Here is a 12466-nt window from a genome sequence, read left to right as displayed (position 1 = left end):
CTCCCAGGTGTGTGTATGCCTTAGAAGGGAACAATATGTGTTCCAGACACCCCAAGTGACCCACTTGGGCTATCAAGTTGACAAGACTGGGTTACACACTTTGGAAGATAAAATGAAGGCGATCAAAGATGCCCCAGCTCCCATATCTGTAGCAGACCTTAGGTCTTTCCTTGGGTGGGTGAATTATTATGGAAAATTCATACTTGACTTGATTTCCATCTTGGCACCCTTACAGGTGTTATTGAGAAAGTGTCAGCCTTGGAAGTTATCATGCAGCCAAGAAGTGCCTTGAAGGGAAGTGAAAAAGCAGCACTCATCTTCTAATCTGGTGGCCCAAGTGAGAGATGGTGCTGACATACGATGCCTCCCTGGACAGTATCACGTAGTGCTTACTGACCGGTGGCCCAATGTAGAGGATTGCACGATAACTTATGGTTCCTGGACTTTGGTTGATGCCGAACGCAAATAAACCTAAATAGAGAAGGAAGGATTGATGGTCATTTTTGGCGTGGAAAGTTCCACCAACACCTTTACAGATGTGAGTTTTTCATAATAACAGAAAACAAGGTCCTGCTAGGGCTAGTTAAAGATGACAAAGTGGTGCTGGCCATAGCTTCTGGTCGAATTCAGTGGTGAGCCCTTATTCTCAGCATACAAGTACAAGTTAGAACACCGTCCAGGAAGCCAAGTGGTTAACACAGATGCCTTGGGCCGCTTCCCACTGGCAGAAACTCCACCTGGAAGAATCTGTTTTGGTTTTAACCTTCCAGGACACGTTTCTGATCACTGCTGAAAATATTCAACTGTGGGCACAAAAAGATCCTGACAGAACACTTAAGAAAGCTCTTAAAGAAGTCAAATGTATGGTATTGGAGAAGGTTTTAGGTCACTGGATAAAGGTCACATATCCTTGATAAAGCATTACATTTGTAATCCTATCTTGTGAAGACAGAAAATGGAATAGTGAGAAGAAACAGAAGCACACTGGTTTCTACAAGAGAGCAAATATTCAGGAGAACTGGAAGATAACCAAAATGATAACAACCATGCTGAATGAGTAAGTCCTCAAATAGATTTAGCAAACGATTTCTGGGCACCCATGAAGCACTGTGGTCTGCTAACAGAAACACAAATGTATTCAAGCACAACCTGTCATCACCTGATCCAGAAAGTGACCAACATTACCATTACCATCAAGCCAAGAGATCAACCCCTGGTTCAGTAAAGAGTGTAGGAGCTCATGAGGTGCACCTAAATATGAGGTGTAAACCTGGTGAAGCTATAACACTGGATTATTATCAGACTAGAGGGCAGAAGCAGCATGCAATAGACAAGGCTATGGGATCACATAACCAACAGATTAGATCTAAACTCTGCAGTCCTCCCATATCCAGTGTGAATTCCACAGGTGAGTCAATAATGGCTGCCCTTGACTTCAAAGCCACATTTGACTGAGTGTGGCATCAAGGAGCCCTAACAGAGGAATAGTCATTGGGAATCATGGATGAAACTCTCTGCTAGTTGGAGTCTTACATCGCACAAAGGAAGATAGTTATGGTTGTTAGTGGTCAGTCATTTCAGCTCCAACTGTCTCTGCAGGAATTCCTTGGCATAGTGTTCTTGGCCCAGGCATCTTCAGCTATTAATCACAAAGTCAGAAATGGCTGCTTTGTTTATGATTACACAATGTTCAGAACCATTTGTGACTCCTCATGTACTGAAGCAGTCCATGTCCAACTGCTGCAAAACCTTGACAATATCCAGGTTTGGGCTGACAAGTGGTAAATTTTATTCATGCCACACAAATGCCAGGCAGACCACCTCTAGCAAGAGAGAATCTAACCATCACCCCCTTGACATTCAACAGCATTACAATTCATAAATCCTCCACTATCAATATCCTGGGAGTTACCATTGACCAGAAACTGAACTGGAACAGCCATACTGGCACTATAAGAGCAAGTCAGAGAATATCAATCTTGTAATGAGTAATTCAGTTCCTGACTCCCCAGAAGTCTGTCCACCATCTATAAGTTACAGCCAGGAGAATGGAATACTCCTTACTTGACTGGACAAGTACAGCTCCAACAATACTCAAGAAGCTTGACACAATCCAGCACCACATTCACAAGCATTCATTTTCTCCACCACTGAAGCTCAGTAGCAATAATACCAACCATCTGCAAGATGCACTGGAGAAATTCACCAAAGCTCCTTAGACAGCTCCAAATCCATAACTACTACCATCTAGATGGACAAGCACATGTAATTTCTCTTTCAAGCCACCCAGACTTATGAATATATTTCTGTTCCTTCAGTGTTGCCGGACCAAAATCTTGCAACTCCCTCCCTTGCAGCTCTCTGGATGTCCCCACACCCCAAGGGCTGCAATGGTTTAAGAAGGCAGCTCATCACCACATTCTTCATGGGAAATTAGCAATAAATGCTGGCCCAGCCAGCACCATCTGAATGAATTTTTTAAAAAAAATTACTTTCACATGTTAACAAATCAAGCAAAGTTATTGTTGACTGTGTTCAAACATTGTTTCTAATCAACACATTCAAAGATGTTACTATTCACCTCAGGAGCAGATTAGATTTGACCCCAGGCCTCAGAGTTCAGAGGTAGGGCACTGCCACTGCACCAAAGAATGCTTTATTTTTTGGTTCTAAAATCACACAATTCTCATGCTCATGTTATTTACTGACTCTATTTTACATGGTTCCATTAATATATAGTCCAACTACACTCTTTTGTATAATTCTCTGTGTTTTATTAATCATAAATCATCTTTCGTTGAAAATAAGCATTTGCTACACCAATCCATTTATTTCGTTAGAAAGTTAACTGCGGTTAATTATGATATAATCCAACATTAGTACATTGAATTCTGACAATACAATTGCTAATGAGCCTATTATCAAATTCAATTTTATTTCTCATGCTTTAATTTTTCATTCACTTCCGATGCCATTTTCCAAATGAATCCATTTAATATTGTGTTAATTTTCAGGTACAACAACAACATTTATCATTAAATGTCAATGTTTGAGGACAAGACATCACATGCATTTTCCCATTGGCACAACTGTAAAATTTTTGAGGATCTTTTGGGTGAGGATAGAACCCAGCAGGTTTGTCGAAGTATCAAGATTTCATTTCAACTTCCTCTGCTGATGATGTAAATGACAATCCTGAAGACCATGATGTCATACATCCTGTAGAAAAAAAATATACACCATTTTAAAAATTGGAAGTCGCCATTTTTAGAATAAAATGATTTTCATATCAGAGTCAGTTGCCTTCATACATAAGCATATAACAGCAATAGCACAAGTAGGCAACTGTATGTAAATGCAAGTTACAAACTGATCTCAAGAAGAAGTTCGGTTCCACAAAATAACGCACTGACATAGCATCTTGAAGTCAACTAGCATTTCACAGATATGGAATAGGGTATTGTGTAGCAGTAGGTAAAATAGTTGACTGAAGCCGTAAACAAGGGAAGTGATATGAGGAGGCTTTATCAGAGGATTGGAATGAAGAAAGCTTTACGAGCAGAAAGAAGAGTGTAGGGTTGAGCCAGTAAAAAAAAGGTTCCATTACGCTATGTGGATTAGAGGATTGAATAAAACAATGACTCAAAATGGAAGAGAACAACATTCAATCTAGTGTGTAGGCCAAACGGAGATTATTGAAGAAGAATGTTCTGGAGCTAAAGAGGGATACAAAATGCAATTTGAGAACTTAGGTTTTGCATTTGTGCCATCTATGCCTGCTTCTATGGTAACATAAACCATTATTTTGTACGCTTTCGAGAAAAAAATGTTTCATAGTGTACGGCTAACTTTTTGCATTTCGTCTATTAACAGCTATGCTCAAGATAGTATGAAACAGTATTGGTAATTTGAATCTGTATATTTAGATAGTTTGACATTGCCACCACTTGTGTAAAATTTAACTGTTTCCAAAAATATGACTCACCTTCCATACTTTGTACACAAGAAGTCAAGTGAGTGTGAAGCTTTTAGAATTGAGCAGGGACATTGAGTTGGCATATAATTGGATCAGGACGTGGTGGCTACACAGTGTCCTCAGTGAGGAAGTGTGTCTTGGTATCCTGGCAGCAGGTTCAAGCCCCACCTATTCTGGAGGCATGTCACTTTTGGCTTTTTCTTATAGTCCTTGGTGAAAGTTAAATAGTATGGCATTACTTCTAGCAGGTACCTAATTTAATGTTTTAAAAGTCTGCACATTAATCACAAGTATTCCAGTATGACACGAGATTCTGTTGATATCAACCTGGAATTTGCTGGGTTTGCCAAAATGAAGTTCAGTGAAATTAAATGAAACGCGGAGAAAACATATGCAGTTTGGTGGTGACCTTTTGAGTAGGATAGGCCACCATTTTTAAAATGTTTCTATGTTTTGCTGAAGGATTTATGTGAGGCTGGTTAGATTAGTGTGTTGTGACTCAGCAGTAATGGACTGAACTACCACAGTAACACAGAAAAGCTGAGACCTCGTGTAAAAACAGTCAGTTAATAAGAAGTGATAAAATGGACTGTTTCTCAGCTGAAATTGTGATTGTCATAGAATTGCCCTGTTTAACCACCATACAGTTGTTTGGTTGGCATAAGCACACACAAGGTAAAGCTGAGATCAAAGTTCATTAAAAGAAGGAAATAAGCCACTTTTCAAGGAGACACAAGAATAACCCAATTACTTCATTGATCAAACTGATGTAATGTTTGCTTGTGGGTAAACTGATCATTTGCTGGAAGCTGGACAGTGTGAAAGTTTGAAAGCGCGGCTTTTTTGTATGGAAAGGATATAGAAACCCTTGCCTCACAGCACAATTGGCTCGTTCAGGAATGGGTGGTTTGAGTAATAGCTGGAAGGTTGGGGCAAAGCAGACTGATCACCTGTTCCAGTCTGATCTTCAAACAAATTCACATAAACAGGTTCTCATACGGTTGTAAGCATCATATGGGTAAAATGTTTGAGGTATTTTCTGTAATGTACCTTGTTTTGATAAAGAAAATTAGATATATTCCAATTTTAGAACTGACTTGTGTTACTGATGTCCCAAGTAAACCTGACAGACCAGTGAAGGTGAGAATAAAAGCTCACAGTTTGCTAAAATATTCTGCAAGAGCAATAAGGCGTGTCTCATAAATATAATTACCAGAATCATCAATGGCAAGGGCAGATTTCAATGTATTGGTCAAACGGTAAGTTCCATCATTGCAATGTTTTCCACCGTAATCATCCTGGTCCAAAGCCCACAGCATGGCACCTCCTAAATTATGATCCTTCAGCCACTTTACCTACATGTCAAACAATATAATGATGCAATGAAAACCTGGAAAATAAAATTGGTCTTCTATTAAATAATGGGTGCTTTTGCTTCAAAAATTGTATTTCTAGGTGAATTGACTGGGATATTGCTCTTTAATAATGCTGATGAATACTCAGTTCCTGAACATGTAGGAGAGTTAAAAGCAGTGTGACAAATGGAGTTGAATCTGCCTAAAATTCACTTTTGCCAAGTTCGATGGAGAGTTTTCCTCATGAAGCCCAGTCAGTTATTTTTTGCTCGATCATCCCAAACTCGTCTCATTAACTACTATGGCCACATGGAACACCAATTGTCCAATGATAGCCTGATTCACCCACTCACCATGACCAGAAGTTAGTGCCACTGTAGGGGTTTCCTGGGATTCCTGACACCACTACTATCTTTAAAAGGAAGTTATACATGAGGACAAGTGTTGGAAACGTAGAGCACGCTTGGTGACATAGATGTGGAGAACTTGGAGTCCCGCTTTGCAGGCAGGAACCTGGAGGTCCTGGTCGATGGGATGGTGCAAAGGAAGGCTGTTCTCTTCACCCAGAATTGACAGTGGGGGCCACAACACCAGACCCTGCCAACCTGGTCTGAGGTTTCTGTCTGGGTCAGTCTGAACTCCACCATCCAGAGGGGCATGAAGCAATGTCACAGGGAATTACATTATTTTTGGAGTGTAAGCTGCTGGGACTTGCTATAGGTGTTACATTGAGACAGGATGCTGCTGTGTCACAAAGTTTCCACTCCCTTGACTGGTGGCTGCCTTGCTATCTATCTGCACCTAGCAGCAAGGCAAGACAAAACTATGAGCCATAAAGCTCTGGCTGAGAGGGCAAAGTGAAAAATGACATGGAAAGGCAGGAAAGCACCCAGGTAAGTGTAAAATGAATGGGCTAAGAGAGTAAAAGAGGAGCCTTGAGATGCTTCCTGGTCTAGTCTTTGAGCAAGGCGCCTGCTTGCTCAACAGGTCACTGTTTTTCCCAAATCTCTCACCATAGCCCACATTGATCAGGGTGTGAGATGATTCCACCCATGCTATTTTGTATTCCTTTTGAGATTCTAGGGTTTTCCCTGAGGAAGAGGAACAATAAATAAATTCTTTCATAATCAGCATGCTTTTTCATGGATTATTGCACACAGTTATATTGTACTGTCAATGCTTTTTCTCTCAGAATTCATGTAATAGCTTGAAATATGTTTTATTTCCTTTTGATAATGTTTATTGTTACTTCAGTAAATAATGATACACCGCACAATCTCATTTAAACAGACAAATTTACAAAAGTTTCTCAAGCTCTCACAGCCTCAGTAGTTCTATCTAAGCCCATTCTTATATCCTTTTGCCGATTGTAATGGCGATATGTAAAATTTATTTTTGTTACCAGTCCAAAATATGGAGTAGATAAGTCACAGATACTGAAATGTGGAATCAGTCTGAATACATCACATGGAGGGAGGGCTGGATCACATGATTTGAAATTAATTTGTACAATAGGAATTCTTGACTCCTGATGTGCTTTACTTGTAATGTTGGTCATACAGTGACCCCTTTTAATATCAGGCAATTGTTATTATAACCTTAGTTTGAAATTACTTTTCTTGCCATAACCAGACTAAATTGTTTGCTGTAAATTACACTGACTAAGGAAATACATTTTCATACTCAGATGCTGTTTAAAGTTTACGATTACATTCCATTTTAGGAGAAATACTAAGTTAACATGCTGCGGGACATGATCCTATTCAGACAGTGACCTAAGAGAGTTAGTTGACATTTGGAGTTCTGTGTGTAATTACTGCATCATCCATTTCACCAGACAAGAACTTCTCTTTTCAAACTCTACTACAAACTTTACTGAGAATATTAGCCTTGCGATTTAGTTTGCAATACCTAAATGATGTAATACAATCAATGCTTTTCTTTTAAAAGAACTGTATTAATATCCTCTAAATTGATGAATGAAAAAAACTTCTTTGATATACTTTTATTAACAACATTATCTTGTTTGAATAAATGGAGATCTCTGCTAAGAAGGAACTGTAATCTGAATACTTACGGTTATGTGTGAAAATAGTGCATTGAATACAAGGCACCTACTTTGATTTCATAGCTCTTCCGATTGTCATATCCAACCCATTCATTATCCTTGAATGTATAAGGAACCTGCAGTTTTTCACTAAATTTAATGGTAGCACCTTTCAAGAATTCACAGATCTGTAAATCAACAACATTAAGTTCTGTTAACATATCAGACAAATGAATCCTATTTCTCTTAATTTTGTTCCCATTTATATTCAGTATTTATTCAAATCAAATTCAGAATTAATAACATATTATTAGATGTAACAGAAAAACACAATTACATTTTTAACTGAAAAGAAAAAAAATCCTTTTCAAAAGCAAATATGTAAGAAAACCCACAAAGTAAAACAACATTGAGCAATAAATGGTTGTAGCATTATCGATTTATGCTGACAGTGAGGATTAATCCAAAATGATTTGAAGATTTATCTTCTTAGCAAATCTTTTTCAAAGCCATATAATGTAAACTTATGATCTATTGTAACTTTGTACGGGATAAAGATTTTTTTCTCTTTTTCTAATAGATATTGTTGTGATCCCAGCTGATGGTTCTACTGGACAAGTCAGATGACAGAATGAAACCTGGCTTGTTAGACCAAATGTTTAATCATTTTTAATTAATTTATGTGGTGGTTAGTGAATGAAATATGTTCACACGAGTCTGCAGTTGTTCTTTAACAGGAACTAAATTTATTACAGAAGAAAGTACACAACAGGACTAATCAATGTAATCTACACTACATAGATAGCATATACTTTACCACTTAAGGGAAGGTGATGATTGGCTATAGCTAGACTATTAATCCAGAAACACAGCAAATGTCTGGGCACCTGTGTACAAATCCCATCATGGCATTTGACAGAATTTGAATTCTATAAAAATTATCTGGAATTACGTATCTACTGATGATCTTGAAACCATTATCGATTGTTGGAAAAATGCATCAGCTTACTAATATTTCTCAGGGAAGGAAATCACACCTGGTCTGACCCACAGTAATGTGGTTGGTTCTCAACTGTCCTCTGAAATGGCCTAACAAGCCACTCAGTTGTATCAACCGCTGCATAGTCTCTCATGGGCTGCAGTGTTTCAAGAAGGCAGCTCACCAACACCTTCTCAGGGCAACTAGGAACAGCTGATAAATGCTGGTCCAGCCAGTGATTCCTACATCTCATGAATTAATTTCAATAATATTGCAGTTAGAAAGAGCTTTATACACATATCAAAACAAAGTTGCAATCAGTTTCTTAACATCACCTGTTATGAAGATTCAATCTCAAACAAGTCACCCTAATCTAATTTTTTAAAAAATCTGTACTTAACTGATGTTGGACAATTTCTTTTGCTTGAACTGTTGAGACAATTTTACAATTTCTTTCTAACAGAAAACTTGTCAATCTGAACAATTTAAAGATTTCTATCCAAAATGGTCCAGGCTTGGAAGTTTCAGAATCTACCAATCATTTTTACAGAAGTGACTGAGAGAGAGGGGGGGGGGTGGTTTCTGAAGAAGGGTCCAGACCCGAAACGTCAGCTTTCCTGCTCCTCTGATGCTGCTTGGCCTGCTGTGTTCATCTAGCTCTACACCTTGTTATCTCTTTTTACAGAAGTGACTGGTTCCCTTGAATTGAACCAAAATGTAAAATCTCCTATTAAGAGAGAACCTTTTCCCTTTTAAGCTAAACTCTTGTTTTCTTCTAAACTGAAGTCAAAACAAAATTAGTGGCTCTGCAAAGTCTTCTCTATGTGTCCTAAGCTCAAAAGTATAGACATGTTCTCCATTAACAAGACAGGAGTCTCTCCAGGCTCTTCATTGCCATTTTGAACTTATACACTTGGGTCACTATCCCAAAAGGACTTTCTGGCCTTTTCAAAAAAAAACTTTTCCAGAACTAACTAAAGACTACCTGCTTTCAATTTGAAATCCAAACCCAAAAATACAAACTCGCTTTTCAAAAGAGCATCAATCCCTTCTACACTTCTTGGTTGTAAAACAGTCCTTTCCCCAATTCAATCCACCATCAAAAATAAAGTAAAATGAAAAGATGTGCTTTCTTCATGCTTCCAGCCTTACAAGATCAAACACCGTTTTAAAAAGGTGTTTCATCACAAGGTAGATGATACACAAAGAGAAAAAATTACCTTCATTCATCCTTCCATCATCCCCTTATGCAACCTTATGTTATCTTAGCATTAATTAAACCTTTAACTTATTCCATCATTTGGCACTCAGTACAATGCATCTGCAATTACATTGTCTTTTCCAACAATGTGAATAATCTTGACATTGCATGATTAAATTAACAGACTCTACCTGAACAGACTTGCTCATATACATTTGTCAAAATTACTGTGCTTAATCCTTTTAAATTCAATTATAGTTTGCCCAGGCTGTTTCTGTAAATTCCAGAATATTTACCTATGTGCCTCACTAACTCATTAGTGGCCAATACAGTTTTTTTATTTCCACAGCAATATAAGGTTATGAAGCAAAAATCTCCTCCACTTTACCCATCAAATTTCTCTCTATTAACATTGTCCAGTCTTCATTTCCCAATTCATTTGTCTCGTTATTTTCTCAAATGAGATGAAGAATGCCTCCACAAATGGTATCCTCAAATGTTATGGTATGGCTTGTGCAAAATTAAACATTTCCTGCTGGTCTTTAAATTATTAACTCAGATTCTCCTTATCATAGGCTGCATCGGTATTTGACATCCACTGTTTCTACTGCTTCTTCCTAAGCTTATATTTACATTCCATCTCTTTCTCACTCATTTGTCTCCATTTCCTGTTTCTTCATGGACAGTTTATTTCACTTTTTTTCTTCTGGCTCAAGCTGTTTTAACCATAACAAAATATTACTTTATTCCAATGGTTTATAACTAAGAATACTTGGTCATTCTTGTATTTCTATTAAACTAGCTGCGCTTATACCTCTGTTAATTCTGTCTTCCATTTCTGTAAGACTTTGGTACCTCCAATTCAATTTTCTTACCAATTCAATTAACCTGAGTTTTTAAAGTTCACTTAAGACTCTCAGGGCCAGCCTGCTACTTGCATGAAATATTTATCAATTATCAGTGCTATTTCTTAACTGGAATACAGAAACTGGTACGTGTCAAGTTTATAATTTATTAATGTCACAGCCAAATCCTCGTTATCACTGTTTCAAACTCAATCCTAAGAAGAGCTCTCAAACTTTATGATGCCTTGCTGGAAACCAAGACCCATTATTTCTGGATTCATCTCAAAAGTTTTTGTTTAGAAGTTATCCCTGTATGTAAAGTGCACATTTACCTTTCTGATAGATTTTGGTTAACAGAAAACATGGACCAGTTTCTGTGTGCAAGAGCTACTCTTTATTGCAAAGAAATGGATTTTAACTACAGGCAAACACCTATGAACTTTCAACATATAATTCAACCTTAAAATGACAACCCATTTCTAAAGACCCCCTACACACACATGCAGACAGACAGACAAAAAGATATTGGTGTTACGGGTGGAGGAAAATAAAATAGAAACTTTAGAGACATTTGAACAGCTTGAGTTCTCAGAATTTAGTGGGGTGTTCCTTTTGTTTCCCAAGTCCTTCAGTTCCCTGATTACTTCCTTCAGGACCATTGATTTCATCATGGGAGGCCCAGAGCAACTGGTTCACATATGATAAAATGTCTGACTTACTGGTTAAAAGCAGCAACTTATAGAAACTGCTGGGACAAAATATCTGGCTTTCTTCAGACTTCAGGTATGTTTACTGGTGAGAAAGACACACCACCCTCTTCCAGATATCTGAAGGTTTTTCAACCTCAAGCTGTTCAGCTCTCCAGGAACTAATCAGAGAGTTGTCATCAGGTTGTGACATTTGACACCCAGACTTGTCACAATTACCCAAACCAATCAGCTGTATGTTGCTGGCCAAATCTTATTTTGCATACACCCCTGGTGCCAGCCCCACTGCTTGAACATAGCATCAGTGTGAACATGAATTACAAAGAGTTCCATTAATTTGCTTACACATTCTTTGGTTGTAAAACTGTCCTCTTCTTAATTCAGTCCACAAATAAAAATAAAGTAAAATAGGATGCGGTCTTTACAATATTACAATCATTTGTTTCTCCTCATGCATGGGATGTGAATGGGTATAGAGTATCAGATAGGCATATGGATGATAGTATAAGGTATAAGGAGGTTAGATAGACCTTAGGTTTCGGGTAAAAGTTCGGCATGACATCGTGGGCCGAAGGGCCTGTACTGTGCTGTACTGTTCTATGTTCTATGAATGTCTCTGGTTGGAACAGCACTTACTACCCATCCCTAGTTTACTCTGAAAAGATGGTGGTAAACTGCCCCCGCTTAATCTCTGCGGTACATCTGTTGTTAAATACATCCATAATGTTGTTAAGGAGTGAGCTGCGGGATTTTGATTGACTGACACTGAAAAAATAGCAACACGTTTACAGCGAGCGGCACGGTGACTCACTGGTTAGCATTGCCGCCTCGTTGTGCCAGGGACCCGGGTTTGTCTCCAGCCCTGGGTAACTGTCTGTGTGGAGTTTGCACATGGGTTTCCTCCCACAGTCTGAAGATGTGCAGGTTACAGGGTTAGTTTAGGTGGTGAGATAATCTTCAGAGGATCGGTGTGCACTCAAGGCTGTAGGAATGGCTGCAGCAATTCTATAATTCTATGTTTCTAGGAAGACAGGATGATGAGTGACTTGAAAGGATCTTGAAAATGGTGGTGTTAACATGTATCTACTGCCGATTAACTTCTCAATTCTGATACTCCTGGTTTTGGAAGAAGCTGCCAACGGGCCTTTGTCGAGTTATAGAATCCCGTTAGTGCAGATCGAGTGTGGGCTGGAGTAATGCCGGCAGGAGGCAGTAGTGGTCAGCGGGGAGAGCGGGGCCCGGTGAGGCAGTAGTGGTCAGCGGGGAGAGCGGGGCCCGGTGAGGCAGTGATGGCGGGGAGAGCGGGGCCCGGTGAGGCAGTGATGGCGGGGAGAGCGGGGCCCGGTGAGGCAGTGA

General features: G+C 38.9%; 1 long non-coding RNA gene across 5 annotated transcripts; it reads right to left on the bottom strand.

Moving 5' to 3' along the window:
* Positions 1-2752: 2752 nt before the first annotated feature.
* On the bottom strand, positions 2753-12465 carry LOC125486084. 5 transcript variants are annotated; one of them, XR_007264771.1, is made up of 4 exons: positions 11456-12465; positions 7450-7566; positions 5190-5331; positions 2753-3219 (listed from the first exon to the last, which is right to left on the bottom strand). It is a non-coding gene; the product is annotated as an uncharacterized LOC125486084 (long non-coding RNA). The 5 variants fall into 5 exon arrangements; XR_007264768.1 differs by having other exon boundaries at positions 7409-7566; positions 11456-12424; XR_007264767.1 differs by having other exon boundaries at positions 7409-7566; positions 11922-12424.
* Position 12466: the final 1 nt, after the last annotated feature.

This window comes from Rhincodon typus, chromosome 25 (genome assembly GCF_021869965.1).
Source record: "Rhincodon typus isolate 14 chromosome 25, sRhiTyp1.1, whole genome shotgun sequence".
In the NCBI taxonomy this organism is placed as follows: domain Eukaryota; kingdom Metazoa; phylum Chordata; class Chondrichthyes; order Orectolobiformes; family Rhincodontidae; genus Rhincodon; species Rhincodon typus.
This window is presented reverse-complemented; position numbering and strand designations above follow the sequence as displayed.